The following is a 25,990-nucleotide window of genomic DNA, read 5'->3' as shown; positions in this document are numbered from 1 at the left end:
AAATGTTATTAAATGTCAAGACTCCAAGCTGTGTCTCCAAGTTGTGTCTTGTCTGTACTGACAGGGGTCTACTAGCACCAGTCCTACACCTTTCCTACCAATTCAATATTTCTTATGTCAATAGTCTAGGAAGCTAATGGCTCTGCCACAAAAGTGGGGCTCCACTGTAAAATGTATTTTTGCTGTTTTGGAAGTTTTTTGACCCTCTAAACGTGTTTTCTCTGCCTTAGTGTGGACTCCCATTAAATGCAGTGGGGTTCAAAAATGTTACGTGAATTGTTGGGCGAACATTAGGAAGTTCGTCAAAGATCAGCAAACTTAACTTTGAAAGGTTAGCTCATCTCTAATCTTGATTGTGTGTCAAGGAAACAGACAAATGCTCCCAGCCATCCGCTGATATACCAACTAAAGTCTCTCATTTTGCAGTTGCTAGTGGTGCAGTCTCTGCTTCATCACATTGTAAAATCAGCTGCCTTTTGAGAGATATTGGATGTGTCTTTTTTCTAAGGCCCCCTTCACACATCCGTGAAAAACACGCACGTGTGTTACGGGCCGTTTTTCGGGATCTGTGTCCCGTTTTTGTGTCCGTTTTTATGGTCCGTGTGGCACCTGTGTGAATTGCGTATGCTAGCCGTGTTTGTGTGTAGAACGTCCGTGTGTGCGTGTGGAATTAACGTGTATGTGTACGTGGAATGTCCGTGTGGAATGTCCGTGTGTGTGATGCACAATGTCGTTTATAAATGTCGGCTGACAGCAGACAGAGTTGCGCGATGAGAATGAACTCGGGTGAACTTCACCCGACTTTATCCTCATACCGCGGCTCTGTCTGTGTCGAGTACTGATTAGCGGTCACCTGTGAAGGATTCACCGGTGACTGCTAATCCCCCGAGTGACTGAAGTTTCCCCCCCTCTCTTATACTCACCGTTCCTCGATCCCCGGCGCGGCGCTGCACGGCATTCACACTGCTGCGGCGGCTTTTACTATTTTGAAAAAGCCGGCCGCTCATTAAACAATCTCCTATTCCCTGCTTTCCCCGCCCACCGGCGCCTATGATTGGTTGCAGTGAGACACGCCCCCACACTGAGTGACAGGTGCCTCACTGCACCCAATCACAGCAGCCGGTGGGCGTGTCTATACTGTGCAGTAAAATAAATAAATAAATAATTATAAAAAAAGATGTGCGGTCCCCCCCAATTTTAATGCCAGCCAGATAAAGCCATACGGCAGAAGGCTGGTATTCTCAGGATGGGGAGCTCCACGTTATGGGGAGCTCCCCACCCTAACAATATCAGTCAGCAGCCGCCCAGAATTGCCGCATACATTATTTGCGACAGTTCTGGGGCTGTACCCGGCTCTTCCCGATTTGCCCTGGTGCTTTGGCAAATCGGGGTAATAAGGAGTTAATGGCAGCCCATAGCTGCCACTAAATCCTAGATTAATCATGTCAGGCGTCTATGAGACACCCTCCATGATTAATCTGTAAGTTACAGTAAATAAACACACACACCCGAAAAAAATCCTTTATTAGAAATAAAAAACACACACATATACCCTGGTTCACCACTTTAATCAGCCCCAAAAAGCCCTCCATGTCCGTCGGAATCCAGGAAGCTCCAGCGTCGCATCCAGCGCTGCTGCATGGAGGTGACCGGAGCTGCAGAAGACACAGCCGCTCCGGTCACTTCCACACAGCAAATGAGGTGAGTAGCGCGATCAGCTGAGCTGTCACTGAGGTTACCCGCTGTCACTGGATCCAGTAACAGCGGGTAACCTCAGTGACAGCTCAGCTGATCGCGCGGCTGTCTTCATTAGCTGCGTGGAGGTGACAGGAGCGGCTGTGTCTTCTGCAGCTCCGGTCACCTCAATGCAGCAGAGCTGGATGCGACGCTGGACCATCCTGGATGACGACGGACATGGAGGGCTTTTTCGGGCTGATTAAAGTGGTGAACCAGGGTATATGTGTGTGTTTTTTATTTATAATAAAGGATTTTTCTGGTGTGTGTGTTTATTTAGTGTAATTTACAGATTAATCATGGAGGGTGTCTCATAGACGCCTGACATGATTAATCTAGGATTTAGTGGCAGCTATGGGCTGCCATTAACTCCTTATTACCCCGATTTGCCAAAGCACCAGGGCAAATCGGGAAGAGCCGGGTACAGCCCCAGAACTGTCGCATATAATGTATGCGGCAATTCTGGGCGGCTGTTGACTGATATTGTTAGGGTGGGGGGCTCCCCATAACGTGGAGCTCCCCATCCTGAGAATACCAGCCTTCAGCCGTATGGCTTTATCTGGCTGGCATTAAAATTGGGGGGGACCGCACGCCGTTTTTTTTTAATTATTTATTTATTTATTTTACTGCACAGTATAGACCCGCCCACCGGCTGCTGTGATTGGGTGCAGTGAGGCACCTGTCACTCAGTGTGGGGGCGTGTCTCACTGTAACTAATCATAGGCGCCAGTGGGCGGGGAAAACAGGGAATAGGAGATTGTTTAATGAGCGGCCGGCTTTTTCAAAATAGTAAAAGCCGCCGCAGCAGTGTGACTGCCGTGCAGAGCCGCGACGGTGATCGGGGAACGGTAAGTATGAGAGAGGGGGGGAAACTGACCGACAGACTGTGAGAGAGGGACAGACAGACAGAGAGACCGACAGAGAGACCGACCGACGGACTCAGGGAGATTGACCGACATACACAGAAATAGAAAGAATAGCCGACATCACTAGAAATAAAAACACCAAACGGACACGGACTATAGGTAGATGCATACGTGTTTACTAACGTGTGTGCACATACCCATAGACTTTCATTGTGTCCACGTGTGTGTGCTCCGTGCAGATAACGGACATGCATCCGTGCAAAACGCAAACACATACGGATCACGGACACGCACACACGGACATAATGAAATAACGCACGTGTGACCACAATCATAGATTAACATTGGTGCACGTTTGGCCGTGTCTCCGGTATATACGGAAACGGACCAAACACGCACGTGTATCACGGACGTGTGAAGGGGGCCTAAAGCAGATATATCCTCAACTCCAATATACCGGTAATTGACTTCTGGGTCAACTGGTTGGACAAGTAGCAAGAGCTGCCTAATTTGCGATGGGCATACTGTCCTGTTTAGTCTTCAGTATAATGTGCAAGAGGGATTTCATCAGAGCCAGTGGCTTTGTCACACCACAGCGCATCAGTTATCCGCTCCAAGTGAAGAAAATCTTAGATTTGTCAAAGTGAATCAGGCATCAGTAATCATGATTCTCATAGGCCAATGACTAAATCTGCAATACTATCTGGCTGCTTGACTATCCATTGCCTGTCTTCCACTACACCCTTATTTTGCCACTAGCGATTATTACCCACAGTCTGCTGGTCAAATAGTGCCTGTCCACAATGTTATCTATACTGCAGTACTGCTGCTGCTGGGGCTGTGATTGCTGGACCTACACTGCCAGAAATCTCATTTCCTGCCAGGTCATAACTTCATCATGCATCTTCTGCTACAGCCACTGCCACTGCACAGCCATGCCAGATCTTCTGACTGCTCATAGTGGTTTATAGTGCTATACTACACTGATGCTGCCCTTTCCTATTTCTCTATCGTAATCTGCTCTACCTCTGTCACTTCATAACCATGCTTGCCACACCTGTAGTTGCACACTGTTGTTTATACTTTATTGCTGATGTGAAATGTACTCTTGAAGGTACACATACATTTTGCAGCTCGGAAAATACATTATTTGTTTGAAAGACGTGTTGAAAGCAAGCCATTGCTTCTTCACTTTGAAGAGAGCTAGCCTATTAAAACTCATCAAACATATAATTTTTGCAGTACCTCATGTCAAACAGCCACAATTTCTTACATTTGCATCATCTGTGTATAAATAACAACAAAGCAGGGATCTGCCCTTATAAAAGGGATCACTTTAGACCACTTTTACAAGTAACATAGTCTATATGTCTGATATTACAGTGTGCTGTAAAATAGACTGTTGGCTATCTAGATTGTTTGAGGTCAAATGGATGTTAATAAGGCTGATTCCACAAAAGAGCTTGGATTGAGTTTAATAGAGTCCCTGAAGACCTCCAAGCATAATGTACCTATTTTCAAGACAATTAGAGGCTTTCCAATATTGCAATTTGAATTTCATATTTGGGTAAAATTTAGCAACGCCAGTGAATTGGAATTTCAAATGGTTTGATCATCTCTAGTGCTGAGATAAGAAGAGCCTGCTCACACTGTTGTCAATATTGTCTTTCAAATACTGTAGATACCAGAGGTACCAATATAAGGGAAGGCTGCTCACAATAATGTCCAGCCTGTCTATCTTAACCCTGGAAATACCAAGTATGCTGAGGCAAGAAGAGATCACTCACACTACTGTCCACCCCGTCTGACTGATCAAATACTTGCTGTACGAGGAGTGCTGAGGTAAGAAGAGGCTACTCACACTGCTATCCACCCTGCCTTTCTGAATACTAAGTGGCTGCTGAGAGCTGGAAAAAGCTTGACACTACATGGTATAGGTATCTCTAAATTCTATTATACTTGCTTAAATGAACATGTATTCTTAATATTCTAGGACAGGTTTCTGCCAGTGTATAAAAGTGTCAGTTATTATAATTCCATAGGGATTAACTCCCTAGACAAATTGAGTGCAATTTGCTCATCAAGGCTGGGGACACACAGGCATTAATGTGAGCCAATCTCATTACTCTCAGCTCCTGCTCTGCTGGAGTGTAAGCAGAGTGTCATGCGACTGTCATGCCACTGTAATGTGATCCTGAGATCATAGCACAGCCATGGAGGACAGGGTGGATGCTGCGTAGGAGAGGGAGGAATTAATCTCCCCATCTCCTCCATTGTCAGCTGATGTGATTCTCGCACTGCACTCGCATTACACCAGTGTAATGCGAGTGCAATGCAATGTTTCTCTTGCACCCCTAGACTTGCATAGGTGCGAGTGAAAATGAATCGGATTACACCCGCAGCATGCTGTGATTGTTTTCTCAGTCCAATTAGGGCTGAGAAAAAAGAGCGGCCCAAAGAGTAACATGCGTCTGGGTGGAATGCGATTTTTTTTTTATTGCATTCCACTCTCTCCAGTTTTTTATTCGCCATGTGTGCTCAGCGTAAAGGTATTTAGGAAGTCATTAGTAATGATACTTTCTTTAGATATTTATTTTGATGTTCTTGGAGAGCCCTTTTAAAGTTATTGGTACTATGAAATATTAAAATGTCTTATTTATTATTCATTATTCAAATATGATTACATATTGGATGTTTTTCTTTTGGTTTTATTTTGTGCTTCTTAAGTTCAATTACTGGTAGAATAAAGGCCAAAAATGAAATATATATGATATAAGACCAGTGCTTTCTTCAAATTATAATCCTTCTTTTCTGTCCTCTTTTCACCTTAATGTTATTTCTCTGAAAAATTATATAGCAAGCTGCTGATACTGTGATGATACATCCCCATCCTCTCCGCTACCGGAGGTCAAGTATTTAGACTGATTTTTTCTGAATGTCTGAACAGGCAATGAAATGAAAACTACAAACTGCTGCAAAGGGAGAAGGATTCCACTTTGCCCTTTAAAAAGATTCATATTTTGACATATACTAAGGATTTACACAAAAAAGGATAATTGCCTTATATATAATTGCCTTATAATATAATTGATAAGTGTCATTTAAATAATTCACACTAAATGCCATTGTCATCTGCTATAAATTAGAAAATTGTCTCAGGGAGGGTTTTAGAATTGAGCACTTATATGCTGAATAATACATAATTACAATTAATAGGCAATATTTTAAAGTGCTATATTTTCACACATGATATATTTAAAGCTTGTGTATTATTTTCTGAGCTGCATTGATCTGTGGTCTAGCTGGGATCTTCATAAAAAGAACTTAAGCCAGCAATCAAGGCTCATAAATGTCCTAAGTATACAAATAAAACTTGTGAGGTTTCCAGGAAACCTGCAGAAAGTAATATGTCATTCCTGGAAGTTAAAGATCTATGTTGTTCTTCATGAACAGATGTCTTCTCTTCACCAACAAGAGCTTTTTCCTCCTAAAAAAATTACTAAATTACAAAAAATTAGCATTTTTTTGTATAGAAAAAATATATGATAGCTTTAAATATATGGTCGATTACCAAAAAATATATTGCAACTATAAGAATGTATTGTGTTACAATCATATTAAAGGATTGATTAAAAACCAAATGTCTATTCAATTTAATAATTTATTCATTTTTGTAATATATGTATATTAAAAATTTCCTACCATTCCTGCTGTACTCTATCCACTTTTTGTTTACATCCACTCTGATGCCATTTCATGTATTAGTTTCCAGTGCATCCTGGGACACTAAAAGAGGACATCATCAGGTCTGGGGGTGTGGTCACTGCTGCAGTTGCATTCCCCAGCCGGAAACCTACCATAATTAGTGACGTCTGTTTCAAGAGCAAATATTTAAAAAAACTGACCCGCACATCCTGCAAGTGTGTATAGGTGCCAGCTGAAAAAACATAGCTAATACATAACGCATACAGCTGCACACTAAATGCCATTAATGTATAAGGGAACTCTGGTACTGCATTACTGCTATATGAAAAAATTAGATTTATAGTTTATGAATTGGCCAATGCATGTAAGCCCGGAAACCAACGGCAAGGTAAATCTCAATATTCCGGGTACCTAACTAAAATGCCACTATCTAGGTTAAAAACATCCGTGTCTGGGCAGCTAGACTAAAAAATCTAACTTGAAATGCCACTATCTAGACTAACCTCCGTGTCTTGGCAGCTAGGCCTCCTGGTATAAGGATCATGAACACAGCCTGGTTTATAGGGCAGAGTGCTCAGTCAGAAAGAAACTCACTACAAATATTTAAAAAAACTGACACGCACATCCTGCAAGTGTGTATAGGTGCCAGCTGAAAAAACATAGCAAATACAAAATCGATACAGCTGCACACTAAATGCCATCAATGTATAAGGAAACTCTGGTACTGCATTACTGCTATATGAAAAAATGCTATTTTTAGTTTATGAATTGGCCAATGCATGTAAGCCCGGAAACCAACGGCAAGGTAAATTTAAATATTCCGGGTACCTAACTAAAATGCCACTATCTAGGTTAAAAACATCTGTGTCTGGGCAGCTAGACTAAAGAATTTAACTTGAAATGCCACTATCTGGACTAACCTCCATGTCTGGGCAGCTAGGACTCCTGGTATAAGGATCATGAACACAGCCTGGTTTATAGGGCAGAGTGCTCAGTCAGAAAGAAACTCACTACAAATATTTAAAAAAACTGACCCGCACATCCTGCAAGTGTGTATAGGTGCCAGCTGAAAAAACATAGCAATTACAAAATGGATACAGCTGCACAATAAATGCCATCAATGTATAAGGGAACTCTGGTACTGCATTACTGCTATATGAAAAAAATAGATTTTTAGTTTATGAATTGGCCAATGCATGTGAGCCCGGAAACCAACAGCTAGGTAAATCTCAATATTCTAGGTATCCAACTAAAATGCCACTATCTAGGGTAAAGACATCCGTGTCTGGGCAGCTAGACTAAAAAATCTAACATGAAATGCCACTATTTCAAGAGCAAGTCCATGTTATGTAATGTACCTAGGACGGAGTACTCCTATAGCTGCGCATACATTAAATTGAAGTAAACTCGGGACTACAGAACAGGAGAAGGAGTTGGGTATTCTCATTACAAATAAGCTGAGCATCAGTATGCAATGTCTGGTAGCAGCTGCTAAAGAAAACAAGATTTTAGGGTGTATAAAAAGAGAGATTAGATCCTGGGATCCCAATGTATTGTTACCCCTCTATAAATCACTTGTAAGGCCACATCTGGAATATGGGACCCAGTTTTGGGCTCCACATTTTAAGAAGGATACACAGAAGTTAGCGTCAGTTCAAAGGCGGGCAACTAGACTACTACAAGGAATGGAAGGCCTCACATATGATGAGAGGTTGGAAAAGTTAGATATGTTTAGCTTAGAAAAAAGACGTCTCAGAGGAGATCTTATTTATATGTATAAATACATGTATGGTCAATATAAAGGACTGGCACATGACTTATTTCTTCCAAAGACAATATTAAAGACCAGGGGGAATACACTGTGAGTGGAAGAAAAGCGATTCCTGCAGCTAAATAGGAAAGGGTTCTTTACAGTTAGAGCAGTCAGACTGGAATGCCCTACCACAAGAGGTAGTAATTGCAGATACTATAACAGCTTTTAAAAAAGGGCTGGATGATTTCCTCAGTGCACACAACATTGTTGGTTCTAAGTGACTTAAGGGTGCTTTACACGCTGCAACATCGCTAACGATATATCGTCGGGGTCACGGTGTTTGTGACACACATCCGGCGTTGTTAGCGACATCGCAGCATGTAACACCTCTGAGCGACCTAAAACGATTGCAAAAGAGGTAAAAATCGTTGGTATTGGAGAGGTCGCTCCAACACCAAATATCGTTGACAGGTGAGTAGCGAGGTTGTTTGTCGTTCCTGCGGCAGCACACATCGCTATCTGTGACACCGCAGGAACGAGGAAACTCACCATACCTGCATCCACTGGCAATAAGGAAGGAAGGAGGTGGGCGGGATGTTTGGCCCGCTCATCTACGCCCCTCCTCTGCTATTGGGTGGCCACTTAGTCATGTCGCTATGACGCCGAACGAACCGCCCCCTTAGAAAGGAGGTGGTTCGCCGGTCACAGCGACGTCACTAGGCAGGTAAGTAGTGGGACGGGTGTAAGCGATGTTGTGCATCACGAGCAGCGATTTGCCTGTCGCACAACCGACGGGGGCAGGTACGCTCGCTAGTGATATTGGTACCGATATCGCAGCGTGTAAAGTACCCTTTAGTGACAAAATGTAGAATTGGTGAAGGAAGGTTGAACTAGATGGATCTAGGTCTTTTTTCAACCTAAGTAACTATGTAACTATGTTGAGAATGCGTCGGTTGGAAATTCTGGGGCATTTTCAGTAAACCCTCCCTGCTTACAGTGCTATATTCCTTTGAATGCACAGTAAACATGCACCCCATAATGAGGTTCTAATGAGGTGAGGAGTAGAGATGAGCGAACCAGTCGCGGTTCGGCTCGAGTTCGGTTCGCCGAACGGGCGTCTCGTTCAAGTTCGGTTCGGCGAACATTCGACAAATCGAACTCGAACCGCATAGGAAACGATGGCAGGCAATCACAAACACATAAAAACACCTAGAAAACACCCTGAAAGGTGTCCAAAAGGTGACAAACAACTCACAACACAACACAAACACATGGAAAAGTGACAAGGACATATACTCATGCGAAAACAAAAGAGCTAGACAAGGAAAAAGAGGAGGAGACACAGATATAGGCATGGCACGCCCTTCTAAAATCATGTAAAACACCGCAAGGTGACTCCAAGCGGAGTCTCCCTTTTTTCCAAAAATTGGGCCACACACACACCCACCCCTTCAGTGGCAGCACTTGTGCCCCAGTTGTACACTTCACAGGTAGATTTGCATCAAGCACATTCAAAAATACGCCAGACTTAACCGTCCCCAGGATGACCCCGGGGAAGGTAGCAAAGTCTTTCCTGATCCCAGCTCTGTTCATCTTGGATCATTTTTAAAAACAATGTAAGCAAGGGTTACTCCAAGTGGAGTCTCCCTTTTTTTCCAAAAATTGGGACCCACATACACCCACCCATTCAGTGGCAGCACTTGTGCCCCAGTTGTACACTTCACAGCTAGATTTGCATCAAGCACATTCAAAAATACGCCATACTTAACCGTCCCCAGGATGACACCGGGGTAGGTAGCAAAGTCTTTCCTGATCCCAGCTCTGTTCATCTTGGATCATTTTTAAAAACAATGTAAGCAAGGGTTACTCCAAGCGGAGTCTCCCTTTTTTCCAAAAATTGGGCCACACAGACACCCACCCCTTCAGTGGCAGCACTTGTGCCCTAGTTGCAAACAGGATGTTTTGATTTGCATCAAGCACATTCCAAATCCACAAGCGTTTACTCTCCCCAGGATGACACAGGGGTAGTAAATTCCTTGTGGATCCATGACTTGTTCATTTTGATGAACGTTACTCTGTCTACATTGTCACTGGACAGACGCGTGCGCTTATCTGTCAGCACACACCCAGCAGCACTGAAGACACGTTCAGAGACAACGCTGGCAGCTGGACACGACAAAATCTCCAAGGCGTAAGTGGAGAGCTCTGGCCATTTTTCAAGATTTGAAGCCCAAAATGAGCAAGGCTCCATTTGCAAAGTCATGGCATCAATGTTCATTTGGAGATACTCCTGTATCATCCTCTCCAGCCGTTGACTATGTGTCAGACTTGTTGTCTCTGGTGGCCTTGCAAAGGAGGGTCTAAAAAATTATGAAAAGATTCAATAAAATTGCTGTTACCAGCACCAGATACGGTGCTACTGGTACGGGTAGACTGTTGAAGATGATGAGACCGTCCCATGTTTGTCAAGTTACAACTGGGAGATTCACTCCCTGCACCTGCACGGTTGTTTGGTGGAAAAGCCGAGCTAAGATCGAGTAACAGCTTCTGCTGATACTCCTGCATACGTGCGTCCCTTTCTATGGCTGGAATTATGTCACAAAATTTGGACTTGTACCGGGGATCCAATAGTGTGGCAAGCCAGTAGTCATCATCACTTCTAATTTTGACAATACGAGGGTCATGTTGGAGGTAGTGCAGCAAGAAGGCACTTATGTGTCTTGCGCAGCCATGCGGACCAAGTCCACACTGTGTTTGTGGCATAGAGGTGCTAACCGTTCTTTCTTCCTCTGACATCTCCCCCCAACCTCTTTCAACTGAAATTTAACCAAGATCTACCTCATCCGCTGAGTCTTCCATGTCCATGGACAGTTTGTCCTCCATTTCTTCATGTTCTTCTGCACCTTCCTCAACATTTCGCCTGCTACCATGCGCCCTTGTTGATCCCTGTCCCCCATGGTCCCATGCCTGCCGCGTTGGTGATGATGAATGTCTGTACCTTGGTGATGTTGTTGTGTCTTGCGCATATGAATCCTCCTGTAGTTCCTCCCCTTCCTGTTGTCCCACCCCCTGACTCCGAATAGTGTTTAGAGTGTGCTCCAGCATGTAAATGACTGGAATTGTCATGCTGATAATGGCATTGTCAGCGCTAAACATATTCGTCGCCATGTCAAAACTGTGCAGAAGGGTGCATAGGTCCTTGATCTGAGACCACTCCATCAGGCTGATCTGCCCCACCTCTGCATCTCGTTGGCCCAGGCTATACGTCATGACGTATTGCACCAGGGCTCGGCGGTGCTGCCACAGTCGCTGTAAAATGTGGAGAGTCGAATTCCAGCGTGTCGCCACATCGCATTTCAGGCGATGAACCGGCAGGCCGAAAGACTTCTGGAGCGATGCAAGTCGTTCAGCTGCGGCGGTTGAACGGCAGAAGTGAGCAGACAGTTTTCGTGCCCTGGTCAGAAGGCCATCTAGGCCGGGATAGTGTGTTAAAAATTGCTGGACAACAAGGTTCAACACGTGAGCCATACAAGGCACGTGTGTCACCTTGCCCAGGCGAAGGGCCGCACCCAGGTTTGCAGTATTGTTGCACACGGCCTTACCAGGCTGCAGGTTGAGTGGAGACAACCATTTATTAAACTCAGTCTCCAGAGCTGCCCACGACTCGGCCGCTGTGTGACTCCTATTTCCAAGACATGTCAAGCTAAAGACCCCCTGATGCCGTTGCGCTCTGCTGCCCGCATAGTAATGAGGGGTGCGTGATTCCTTCTGCGCAGTGAGAACGCTGGTGGCCTGACCATGCAGGCTTGGGGCGAAGGTGGAGGACCCAGATGAGGTGGAGGAGGCAGAAGCAGTGGCGGAACTTGGACAGACAGAGGATTGACGCACAAGTCGTGGGGACGGCAAGACTTGTGCAGCAGACCCTTCACCATCTATCACCATAGTTAACCAGTGCCCAGTCAGCAACATGTAACATCCCTGTCCATGCTTACTGGTCCAAGTATCGGTGGTGAAATGCACCCGTTCACACACAGAGTTTCTCAAGGAAGCGGTGATGTTGTGTGCGACATGCTGGTGTAGCGCGGGCACACCTTTCTTAGAGAAGTAGTGGCGACTGGGCATCTGGTACTGGGGCACAGCGACAGACATAAGGTCTCTAAAATCCTGTGTGTCCACCAGGAGGAAAGGCAGCATTTCGGTAGCCAAGAGCTTACAGAGGGATAAAGTCAACCTCTTAGCTTTGTCATGGGTCGCAGGAAATGGCCTTTTATTTGTCCACATCTGAGGGACAGAGATCTGGCTGCTGTGTGTAGACAGTGTTGAGTAGGGTGTCCCTGGAAAAATGCAGGTTTGTGAGGAAAGTGCAGGCGGAGACATGATGTTGCCTTCATCCAACGTTGGTGCTATCGATGTCTGAGAGAGCTGTACACACGCACTTGTTTCCCCTTCCAAACCAACTGACGACCTACCAAGCAAACTTCCTGTTGTGGTTACAGTGGTGGAAGTTGTGCGTGGAAAACCAGATGTGACAGCTGTCCCCACAGTCCTAGAAGATGAAGAGCGCGCAGATGCACTGGAAGGGGCAGGCGGTGGATGGTTCACTCCGCTAGGCCGCATTGCAGCACGGTGAGCTTCCCACTGGGATATATGATATTTATTCATGTGACGATTCATGGAAGAAGTTGTCAAACTGCTGAGGTTTTGCCCTGTACTAACAGAATCACGACAAATTTTACAGATCACATAATTTGGGCGATCTTTTGCTATGTCAAAAAAGGACAAGGCTAGGCAAGGCTTAGAGGGCATGCGACCTGCTGATCCACCCCGACTAGTCCTCAGAGGCACAGTGGTGGCTGAGGATGCAGTTGTAGACATGCTACCAGTACTCCGACTCTGTCCAGGAAGGCGCAAGGTAACTTCGTCGTCAGTTGCATCCTCCTCCACCGTCTCTGTTGACCTCCTCGAGGCCCTGACTGTGGGTTAACAGTAGGTGGGATCTAGAACTTCCTCATCAATTGTTGTGTTTGCACTCCCCTCACCCTCAGACCGAGCCTCTTCTTGCCCTGACCGAATATTTAAGCTGTCATCCCAATCTGGTATCTGCGTCTCATCTTCATCAGTATGTTCCTCATTGTCTATAACAACAGGTGTTACAGTTTGTGAAAAAGGGTCAACATTATGCTCAGAAACTTGGTCATCACGGCCTGAATCAGAGTCACAAAGGTTCTGGGAATCACTGCAGACCATTTCCTGGTCTGTACTCACTGTAGCTTGGGAGCAGACCTCTGATTCCAAGGCTATAGTGTGACTAAACAGCTCTGCAGACTCAGCCATCTCAGTTCCACCATACTGTGCAGGGTGGATGGAGACTTCAGAGCTGGGAGAAAGCAAGTTTAATTGGGATGACAACTCAGAGGACTGGTGTTTTTTAGATGCGGTAGTTGAGGTGGCGGAGAGGGCACTTGTTGGACCACTTGAGATCCATTCAAGCATTTTCCTTTTTTGGCCATCATCTATCTTTTTTCCAGTTGTTTGTGTCCGTAAAAAAGGGAGCACATCGGATTGTCCACGGTAAGTAGTAGACATCTTACTTTTGCTGGAAGATTTTCTTCAGCAGATGTTAATGGAGCTTTGCCACCTTCCCCACGGACAAACCCTTTTTTTCCTTTTCCAACACGCCTCTTACCCTTTCCCCCAGCATCTGTCATTTTGCCACTCATTTTGATTGCGACAAGATTGTGCACTTAAAATGTGGTAGTAAAAATTGAGAGGTGGTGTAGATTGCAGCGGTGGTCTATCTTTATTAACAGCAGAATAAACAACAATAACTATCCCTGAATATGCAACTACGGCCCTTAAACTGGCAGGATAGTTTGCTAGTATAATGGCTTAGTAACAATGAATTTGACTGTGCAATGCAGAGGTGATGCACATAGATTTGCACCAGTGGGACACTAATGGAAGTCCAACAGCCACTTTTAGGATGCCACTAAGTTTACTCAGTGTTTGCTAGTATAATGGCTTAGTAACAATGAGTTTGAGTGTGCAATGCAGAGGTGATGCACATAGATTTGCACCAGTGGGACACTAATGGAAGTCCAACAGCCACTTTTAGGATGCCACTAAGTTTACTCAGTTTTTTTTTTATTATATTGCCTTAATAACAATGAGTTTGAGTGTGCAATGCAGAGGTGATGCACATAGATTTGCACCAGTGGGACACTAATGGAAGTCCAACAGCCACTTTTAGGATGCCACTAAGTTTACTCAGTGTTTGCTAGTATAATGGCTTAGTAACAATGAGTTTGAGTGTGCAATGCAGAGGTGATGCACATAGATTTTCACCAGTGGGACACTAATGGAAGTCCAACAGCCACTTTTAGGATGCCACTAAGTTTACTCAGTGTTTGCTAGTATAATGGCTTAGTAACAATGAGCTTGAGTGTGCAAAGGGCAGGAGGGTACAGTGGCAGGGTTGTGGGCAGGGTAGAGGAAAGGAAGCCTGCCTTTCTATCCCTCCTAATGGGGAAATGCAGCGAGGAAATCCCTGACCTTAACTACACAGACGCTGTCATCTTGTGTAGCTGTTAAAATCTGTTTTCACGGACCTGACTGTCACCTATGGCTCTGACCCTGCCGGTATTAGCCCTTAAAAGGACTAATAGAAACTTCTATCCTTATTCTGTATAGCGCTGTGTATAGAGCGTACACAGCAGTATCGGAGACAGGAGCAACGCCAGCGGTGACTGACACCAAGACGCAGAAGGCAGATAATGGCGTGCTGGAGGAAAATGTCCGTTTTTATAATGCAGGGACATGTGACATGGACATCCTATCACACATGCCGTTGCTTCTCTGGCTAAAAGTCCACTTAGCTGTGTGTGTGTCTGGGATTGGCTGTCATGCTGGCCCTCCCCACTACCCATGCGTGCTTAGGGAAGGAAGACAAGGAAAAAAAAAAAAAAATGGCGATCGCCATTATCCATACAGCAGTGATCTGAATGCACTGTTCCCGCACACTATACGCTGAAATTTCATAATAGTGTGAGTCACAGAGTGACTTACACTATTACAGCGGAAAGCCAGCTTGTAATTAGCTTGTCTTTTTGCTGCGAGAACCGTTCTCGAACGTATCTAGAACTATTGAGCTTTAGCAAAAAGCCCGAGTTCTAGTTCGATCTAGAACAGCCCCCAAAATCACTCGAGCCGCGAACTGGAGAACCTCGAACCGCGAACCTCGCTCAACTCTAGTGAGGAGCCGGGAAGAGAGCACACTTTCAGTGCACATTACAAAGAAGAGAATGCAGCTAGCTAGAAGAGACTAAATCAGCCTGAACAGACATCACCGCCTTAAAACAGAACATAATCAGTGATATTTGTATTAGAGTCCTTGCCCCTGATTATACGTTTCTCATCATGCACTGGTGATTATTAAATAAAATGAAACTGGAATAAAATTAAAACAAAAAAATAATACATTTATTAGATAAAGTAGAGAAAGAATGGGATGTTTAACAGCCATAACTTTTTTTTAATTTTGCAACAATTTATTTGCTAATCTTTATGTACAGTGAGGAAGGACCATCATAGTGGCCAACATGGTGGCTGCTGACATGAACATTGTTGTAGTAGAGATTAAACTCGCTCACTGCCCATAGGTGAGTGCTCAGAAAAAAGTAATGTTTGGTATTGGATAGGTCTAGCACACCTTATAAAGAAAAAGAAAATATGCTTGTAGAGGCAAAATGTCTTATTTTGTGACTCAAAAGAAAATTAGACACCAACATTTTGGGATCTGTGCCTTTTTCAAGGTACGTCTAGGGTAGCTGAGTCTTGTTGTTGTGAGCACAAATTCAGAAAAATTGAAGGTAATACACTGAGGTAGACTGGCGGCGTATTCCTCCTTTCAAAGGCCTATTATGACCATGTGGGCCCGTTCATTATCTCTTTTCATATGCACTGCATCCTGATGACTATCATCTCTCAGCACTGAAGCCAGCTCTGACAGGTGGGCAGGATGATGGGTGGGGGATGTGCGCATAATTAGCAGCTGGCCCAGCGTGATCACCCCTGGCAACTACAGCCTGGAGTGATCATGTGTGGCTATATTCACTGCCCCCCGCGTATCATCATCAGCGCGGGGGGCAGTGAATAAGTATACTCACCGGCCACCGATACAATTTAGTGATGAGGGGGTGTCTCATAGATGCCTGACATCACTAAGGTAAGACTTAGTGGCAGCTATGGGCTGCTGCCATTAACTCCTTATTACCCCGATTGCCACCGCACCAGGTATGATATAGACCCGCCCACCGGCGTCTGTGATTAGCTGTAGTCAGACAGCTGTCACTCAGAATAGGGGCGGGTCTGTCTGCAACCAATCACAGCCACGGGTGAGCAGGGAAGGAGTGAATATGTTATGAGCCTAATGTGCAAACAGCAAAAATGAAATCTTATAGACTTTGCTGGGGAAGGAAATTCATCCAGTTTTGAGACCAAAACTGCACCCAAAAAAGTGCAAAAACGCGGCAAAAAACACAGCGTGCGCACATAGCCTAAACGTTTATATTTTTATGTGATGGGGGACATATATACAAGGATGAGAATAATATACAAGGCAGAAGGATCATTACCAGGATGGGATACCTTAGTAGAGAATTTGGGGACATTACCCCCATAACAGTGTCAGCAGCAGATAACAGTCCCATAACAGTGTGTCATGATCACATTTTTTGCTTAAATTTTATTTTCCTATTTTCCTCCTCTAAAACCAGGGTGCGTCTTATGGTCCAGTGCGTCTTATAGTCCGAAAAAAAACTGTAAGAGATATTTTGCCTGTACAAGCATATTTTCTTCTTTTGTCAAGGTGTGCCAGAACTATTCGATAATGAATATTGTTCTGACATTCTTGTAGGAGGACCTAGGTGGCTAACATACATAAATGACTTTTTCCTCCTTTTGACTGGATCTATAGCGGAACTGCATGATTTTCATGTGTTTTGAAGCAATTTGACACTGACATAAAATTCATGTTGTCCACTGTAAAACTAATATTCAGATTTTCGATGTTCTAATTTCTCAAATTGGTGGGATACTTTCTAACCAAATATTTGTGAAATCTACTGAAAGAAACAGTTTAGTAAGGTAAAAAAAGTCTCAATCCCGCTAAGATGATTCTGTCACTATGCCCTACAGTCAGAATTTGTGTGTAAAACAGATAATAAGTCATAATACAAATTTACAGGTCTGATTTTCTATAATGACTAGAGAGGAGAGGATCGATTATAAGAGGATTGAGTTTGAGTATATTTTCCTCAAATATGTGTTGTCATGCAAATTCAAATGAATGAAACAAAAAATGTTCAGTGGTATTTCAAACATACTGCATGCTCAGTGAATGGTCTAATGGTGCCAGTTGTCTCAGCATGGGCATCTTCATAATGCCCTATAGCAATTCGATCACTTGATGTAGCACAGCCAATCAGGGGTGCTGTTACATGAAGTATAAAACATAGAGGTGCCACGGTGGTTATAGAGAAAGCAGGGGACAGGGGCTTCTAGACTGGCCCTCAGGCTAGGGGGCACTAGCTATCCTTGATCTCAAAGTTACCTCTGAGGGTGAGGATGTTTTAGCTGCCTTCCTGGCCTTGCCCCTTACCAGCCCTGATCTTGTACCCCCAGCCTCAGGGGAGGGCTAGGACAGGATTGTGACTAAGCTCATAGAAATACACAAACAGTTGAAACCAAAACTCTATCTCATAGCACACTCACACAAAGAGATGACAATAAGGGCTAAGGGGGAAAATAAGAGCAGGGAGAAAATAACAAGATGACAGGAGAAAGCCACAACTGCAAGCACCAAGCGATGCAAGCGCCACCAGGACTAGGACACAACAGCACACAGACCAACATAGCGATAAACTATAGTTGGTGTGAGAGGATGGATGCCACCATTTTAAATAGGAAGGGAGCCAATGTGATAGGCTTCCAACAACATGTGATCCCAGAAGTAACAAGTAGGCTAGCAGTAGTTAACTCCTGCTAGCCTGATCATGAATGTGCCCACAGCTGGTTGATGCCTGAGCTTGCCTGCATAGCTCAGTAGCACCAGAGAAACCATAGGGTGGAGTGTCAAAATCTATAATGTGAACAGTGTCTGATACTGCCATGACACTAGGTAAATTTTGTGCTAAACGCCCTGTGATAATGGGTCGGCCAAATAATGCCATTTTATGTCTATTCTGCATAGGGAAAGGAGCATGCAGCGGATACAGGATAGGGATAGATAAAGGTGTATTGCAGTTTTGATGTACTACCGCAATGCTGATGTACCAGTTAAAATATAAGAGTGATAGTGTCTCTATGAATTGAAATTGTCCAGAGTTAAAAAGCCCACTAAGGACATCTGCAAGAAGTTAGTATTTTCTCCCTGTGTTTGCAAGAGTGTCCTTCGAGTACTCTTTCCTCCCACACTCCAAAGACATACTGTTGTCTACATGAGTAAAATAAATTCAAGTGCTATACAATGGACTTTTGTAGCAGTCTCACGATCATTATTCAGAGTGCTACTATTAATTGATACTGTACATCTATGATATACAGCGGAAACAGCACATGCATAGCTGTTTTTTTACATAGTGGCATCAAGCAAGGGTAGTGTTAAACTATTCATTGCAGCGTTTACAGCTAAATCTGAATTCAAGGGTTGCTTCTGTTTGTTACTGAAACTGTGATCCATTAATTTTAAGATCTGCCTTCTTTTATAAGCGAAATCTCACAAATCCTGAAAACTTAAAGAAGTGGTTCACCCATTTTTAATTTTGGCCACAACGATTTTATGTTGAGAAACAAGGTTTCTCTCAAATACCTTGTGTCACCAATAGTGCCTGTGAGCGGCGCTATTGCAGTCCACTGTTCCCAATCATCTGACCCCTGGGCTCCGTGACCTTGGGGATCTGGTGATGTCACATCAACTTCCTGCTCACCCGACATCACCGCGGCTTGCCCCAGTCTCCATGAGTGACTGGGCTGTGGGCAAAGTTTCACTGCTCAACACAACCCAGAATCCATCCTGCTTGTGGGCTCTGCAGCGAACGATGAGTGAGCAGGGAGATGCTGCGCTGTGTTGCTGTGCTGTGATGAGTGGTGAAACTCCGCCCACAGCCCAGTCACTCAAGGAGACTAGAACCGGCCACAGTGAGGTCATGTGAGCAGGAAGTTGACGTGACATCACCAGATCCCCGAGGTTACGGAGCCCAGGGGTCAGACGATGGGGAACAGCAGTCCGCAATAGAGCTGTTCACAGGCATTATTGTCAACATAAGATATTTGAGAAAAACCTTGTTTCTCAACATAATAGTGTTGTGTCCAATAATGAATATGGGTGAACTGTACCGCCCCGCTCTCAGCAGCCAAGCTGCTCGGATCCGGACCTTCTGTGGGTGGCTCAAGGGTCTCCGGACCCGGGGGTCTCGCGGTCACTCCGATCAAAAAGGGGTTTATAGTGGTGGATGTAGAACGTATATGTACGGGCTGAGCCGTATTAATTTTGTGACGCCACCCACGGTATGTGGTGAGGTTGGACACCACCGCTGCAGTTACGGGGCACCCGGGGGAGATGTTATGCAGCAAGTTGTTAACCCTTCTGGGGCAGGGATGGTGGCCCCGGGACCCATTGGGGTTTTGGTGCAGGGAGATGGGCGACCGCAGGGTGCTGGTGTACTCACTATTGAAGGAAACACACAAGTCTCTGGTAAACCAAGGTGATGGTTGTCGTTGCCCGCAGCCGGCTGCGTTCTGGTCCCCCACCCGGCTGGTGGTCTCTGTCTTTTTCCTGCACCTTTGTAAGATGGTGGACTGCCTGTGCTTGCAACTTCAGGAGTCCGCTCCCAGCTGAATGTGGCCTAAGGAGCCCTTGCCCACAGACGCTGGCCCATGGGATCTCTGAGCCCTGGCGGTGGCCTTCTATCCCCTTCGGTGGGCTGTTATCTTCTAATAGGGACTTTGGGTGGGACAGAACCTCTAGTCCTTGCCTCAATCGGTAAATTAACCAGTTCCAGACGCTTCTGGTCCCGGCTTCAGGGTCCGAGTACCCCCCTGTGTGCTGCGGTTTCTGAGTCGGTTCCCCGGGTCGGTACCGGCGGGCCACTACCCTGTCCCGGTCCAATTCGGTTCCACCGAGCCATCTTCCCGGCTCCTGCAAACGGAGACCGCCTCTGCCTCCTAGCCACTGGCACCAGGGCTCCTACCCTGGCGCCGTTCAATTTGGTGTATTCGTTTCTGCTCGAGCTAAACCCAGCTCCAGCCCACACTCCTCTCCAACTTAAACTCTAACACTCAACTGTTTACTTTCGCCGCTCCGGGCTGTCTATACTCCTCGGTGGGCGTCTTCCAACCACCTGGTTCCGCCCCCTGGTGTGTCCATCTAGCCCTGAGGGGGTGACTAGGGTTTTAAAGATTAGCTGATGTCACCTGTGAGGGAAAGGTGTAGTGCAGGGGCCTATCTGTGACTACCTGGCCCGGCCAGGGCATCACAGAACCACCCCTTTAAACACAAGAGTTTACCTGTTAAAGTGTTCACATTGTTTAAAATCTATTTTTGAACCCTTTTTGTTGCTCCAATTGTCCAATATTAGATCTGTATACACCCCGTCTGAATGCAGTTTTAAGTGATTGCTATAAGGAGTTGATTCTACCTAAATTGTCTTGTCTAGTTCTATTTGGTAAAAGCATGTGGACTTTTTTACTTTTTCAATTTTTATTTTTATTTTTAAACATTAAAAACTACATAATCCTGAAACTTAAATGGAATCTGTCAACATAATCAACCATTCAATTTTGTCTATATGGGCATTTAGGTCGTAGAAAGCTGAATAAAATGATACAATGATATCTGCTAGCCATTGTCTTATTAAAGAGAAATCCATATTTTCGTAATATTTAAATGAGCTGTTAAGCTTAGGAGACTGATTCTCATACAGATCTGTGTCCTGCCCATGTATATTTTTGGAGGCATTACCAGTGTTACTATGTAAGAGAAATGTGAATTTCTCTGGAAGACATCAGATTGCAAATATCAAGGTATCACTTTATTCAGCTTTCTGTGACCTGCATACCGAAAAAGATGGCTTAGGAGGATTGATCCTACTGATATATTCCCTTTAAAGATAACAGTTAACCTACTGAAATGTGTGAGTTATTTGAAATAATTTGTTGAGTCCTCTTCATTGCTCCAATTAGTCTAATATTAGATTTGTACACACGCCACCTGAGTGCTGAGGCCAGTTGGTCATGCTTGCTTATGGCAAATGATTCTATCTACATTTTCTGGTCCCATCTAATTTTGCAAAGGCAAATTTTTATATAAAAGGTCACTTTCTATTTGAAATACCTGTTTTAATCGCCTATTCTTGATACAATATGCCCCACGTCCATACTGTCATTGTTGACAAATAATTGATACCGGTTTTAAACTTACATGTAGCAACTTTGTAACATTCGCTGCCAACCAAAGATTTTACAAAGATGGAAAATGACATACTTAACATAGCTGATGTGATCTAATTTGAAATTAATTCATGTACCTAAAGATTATCCTAAAATGAGAAGCTTGGACTCCACACATCCATTAACCTTGGAATTTAGCCAGCACTAAGGCATCTGCGTGGCTAATATAAATAGCTCCTTCCAAGATGTGATAGGGCAAACAAAACAAGGAAGTGATGCTCACACCTGATTGGAAATAAAACAGAAAGGCAAGACAAACTAAAGGAAATACAAGAAAACTAACAACAGTTGGACCAATACAAAAGATGCTGAGGTCAAACAGAGAGGGAAACCAGAGAGGGAAACCAATCATACAAATTAAGATCACTGGATCAAGCTCTGGAATCGAGCCAAGACAGTTATACTTTCATCCAAAATGTGTGTTATGCTGAACAAAAATATATACACAACACTTTTGATTTTGCTCCAGTTTTTCATAAGCTCATAACTAGAGATGAGCGAACTGGTCCCGGTTCGGCTCGAGGCCTGTTCGCCAAACGGGGGTCCCGTTCGAGTTCGGCTCGTCGAACGTTCGACGAACCGAACTCGAACGTATAGGCTATAATGGAAGGCAATCACAAACACATAAAAATGCTTTATAAATGTACACAAACAGTTAATAAACATTGCCATAACACTTACCAGTCCTCGCGATCCCTTCTGCACTCTGTCTCCTGCCGCTATTCCATCCGATGATCGCTGAATCCTCCCGGTGACCTGCACTGCCAGCAGAGATGCAGGACCTATCGTGACGTCAAAATAGCCATGTGACCAGTCACGTGGCTATTATCTCATTGGCTACAGACTGGTCACATGACTATGACACGTCATGTAGGACCTGCGAGTGCATCTCTCCGGTACACGGTGCACATATGTGTATCGCCGTGTACCGGAGACATGCTCTAGCACACGGTCGACTCCCCATTCCGTTAGGGACCGGCTGACACAGCCGGTCATTAACGGAGATCACCGTTGCCATAGCAACGCAGTTAGCGGTGACGTCACCGCTAACCGCGGCTCCGAGAGCACCGTTGCTATGGTAACGCGTCTGTCAGCGTTACCGCTGTTACCGCTGACAGCCAGCACTGATCACTCACGGAGTGAAGGCTGCACGCTGCTTCCCGATTGTAGTGAGGATTGTACTGAGGATGAGGTTCCCCAGCCCATGATGGGCTGGTGAACCTCATCCTCACTACAATCGTCACTACTACTACACTAGTGAGGATTGTAGTGAGGATGAGATGCCTCAGCCCATGATGGGCTGGGGAACCTCATCCTCACTACAATCGTCACTACTACTACACTAGAAAGAAAGAAGACAGAAGAGCAGGATCGTGGAGGGCTGACAGGGGGTAATAAAGATGGAGTCTCTAATGTGTCTGTGTATTTATTTCTATTAAAGTATTTTTTCTCTGTGTGGTGTTTTTTTTAACCCCTTATTGGAGATTCTTAATGGCCGGGTCAAACGTGCCTGACATTAAGAATCTCTGGCTTAATACTGGCTAGTAAAACAAAGCCAGTATTAACTCATGATTACCCAACAAGCCACCCGGCTCCAGGGCTGTTGGAAGAGTTGGATACAGCGCCAGATGATGGCGCCTCTATGAGAGCGCCATTTTCTGGGGCGGCTGCGGACTGAAATTCGCAGCAGAGGCGCCCAGAAACCTCGGGCTAACCTGTGCTGCGGATTCCAATCCCCAGCTGCCTAGTTGTACCCGGCTGGACACAAAAATGGGGCGAAGCCCACGTCATTTGTTTTTTAATTATTTCATGAAATAAGTGAAATAATTAAAAAAAACGGGCTTCCCTATATTTTTGGTTCCCAGCCGGGTACAAATAGGCAACTGGGGGTTGGAGGCAGCCCGTGGCTGCCTGCTGTACCTGGCTAGCATACAAAAATATGGCGAAGCCCACGCCATTTTTTTGGTGGGCAAAAAAATTCTGCATACAGTCCTGGATGGAGTATGCTGAGCCTTGTAGTTCTGCAGCTGTTGTCTGCTCTTCTCCATACAGATAGACAGCAGCTGCAGAACTACAAGGCTCAGCATACTCCATCCAGGACTGTATGCAGAAGTTTTTTGCCCCCTGAAAAAATTATGTGGGCTTCGCCATATTTTTGTATGCTAGCCAGGTACAGCAGGCAGGTACGGCTGCCCCCAACCCCCAGTTGCCTATTTGTACCCGGCTGGGAACCAAAAATAAAGGGAAGCCCTTTTTTTATTATTTCATGAATTTCATGAAATAATTAGAAAACAAATGACGTAGGCTTTGCCCCATTTTTGTGTCCAGCCAGGTACAACTAGGCAGCTGGGGATTGGAATCCGGAGCACAGGTTGGCCTGAGCTTTCTGGGCCCCACTGCTGCGAATTGCAGTCTGCAGCCGCCTCAGAAAATGGCATTTTCATAGAAGCGCCATATTCTGGCGCTGTATCCAACTCTTCCAGCACCTGCCTGCTATACCTGGCTAGCATACAAAAATATGGCGAAGCTCACGTCCTTTTTTTGTAGTTTTTTGGCAAAAAAAATAAAAAATGCTTCCCTGGATTTTCCATTGCCAGTGAAGGTAACACCAAGCAGTGGGGGTTAGCAGCCATTAGCTGCTTGGATTAGCCTTAGCTAGCAATACAAAAAATGCAGCGGGAGCCCATATATATTTTTTTAATTATTTATTTAAATAACTAAAAATAAAATGGGCTTCCCTGTATTTTGATTGCTGGACATCACAGTGCTGTAAAAATAAATCTTTAAAAAAATGACGTAGCGCTCCGCGGTATTTTTGATTCTCAGCGCAGATAAAGCAGACAGCTATGGGTTGCCACCCCCATCTGAGTGCCGTTACCTTGGTTGGCAATCAAAATACAGGGCAGCCCATTAATTTTTTCTATTTAAAAAATAGTTAAAAAAAAATGACGTTGGGTCCCCCCATTTTTGATAGCCAGCTAGGGTAAAGCAGACGTCTGTAGCCTGAAAACCACAGCTGGCAGCTTTACCGTGGTTGGGGATCCAATGTGGAGGTCCCCCCAGGCTCTTTTTTTATAATTATTTTATAAATATTAATAATTACACAAAAAAAGTAGGGTCCCCTCCAAATTGGATCACCAGACAAGGTAAAGTGGACAGCTGTGGTCTGGTATTCTCAGGGTGGGAAGGTCCATAGTTATTGGGCCTTCACAGCCTAAAAATAGCAGGCCGCAGGCACCCCAGACGTGGCGCATCCACTAGATGCGCCAATCCTGGCGCTTCAACCCAGCTCATCCCGTGCCCTGGTGCAGTGGCAAACGGGGTAATAAATCGGGTTGATACTAGCTGTAAAGTCACCTGAGATCAAGCCCGGCCAGCAGTTTGTGATGTCATGGCGTCTATTAGATACTCAACATCATAAACTGTCAGTACTAACAAAAAAAAAAATCGACAAAAGAAATTTATTTGAAAAAACAGTCCCCAAAACATGTCCTCTTTCACCAATTTATTGTAAGAAAAAAAATAAAGGGGTCCCACGATGACTCTGGACCGTCTAGAATATGGGGGGGAGACACTCAGGGAACGTATCCCCCATTTTCTAGGAGTGCGGACCCTTCATGTGAGGAGTGTGGGTGCAATGAATCTGCACTCACTCTTCTCGGGTCCACAGCAGCAGAGTCCATGTCGTAATGGTTGCTATCAAAGCTGCAATGCCCTGCTCATGAGGTAAGGGCATGCCTAATCAGGAGAACTACTGTAGAGGAAGCTCTGCTCACTGGTATATAGGTGCTCAGAGGTAATAATAGATAAAATTAGTGAGTAACCTCGGCACTCTAAATCTCCCAGACTAAGTCAGTAAGTCACAACGGATAGTAATGCAAAATCACTCTTTATTGGTCCGTATTAAGAAAAAAAAATTTTTCATAAGCATATATGTTTTTGTCCAAAACAAGTTACAAATGACGTTTCGGCCTGAGCCTTCGTCAGATTGGACTTATCTGCATGTAATTATGAAAAATGACAATAATCAGTATCACATAAGAGTGAGAGAACAATAACATAAACTAGAACAATGTAGAGGTACAATTGGGATGCAGCAAAAAAATTGCAACACAGCAAGAAATGAAACACATGATACAAATGTAATAATACAGTACAAGGACAATATAGTAATGACAAATATGGGGTCAGAGTAGACTTAGACAGCTCTGGTACGAAAGAGATGTCAATCATAAAATAACATGCGCAGTACGTGTAGAGCTACAGTGTGCATGGCAGAGCTAATGGGTAGACCGACCATAGAAAAAGAATAGAGAAAAAGTGGAGAAAAAAAATGGAGAAAAAGTGGAGAAAAAGTGGAGAATAAGTGGAGAAAAAGTGGAGAAAAAAATGGAAAAAAAGTGGAGAAAAAGTGGAGAAAAAGTGG

Source organism: Anomaloglossus baeobatrachus, chromosome 3 (assembly GCF_048569485.1).
Source record: "Anomaloglossus baeobatrachus isolate aAnoBae1 chromosome 3, aAnoBae1.hap1, whole genome shotgun sequence".
NCBI lineage: Eukaryota > Metazoa > Chordata > Amphibia > Anura > Aromobatidae > Anomaloglossus > Anomaloglossus baeobatrachus.
The sequence above is the reverse complement of the archived record's forward strand: the minus strand, read 5'-3'. Positions refer to the sequence as shown.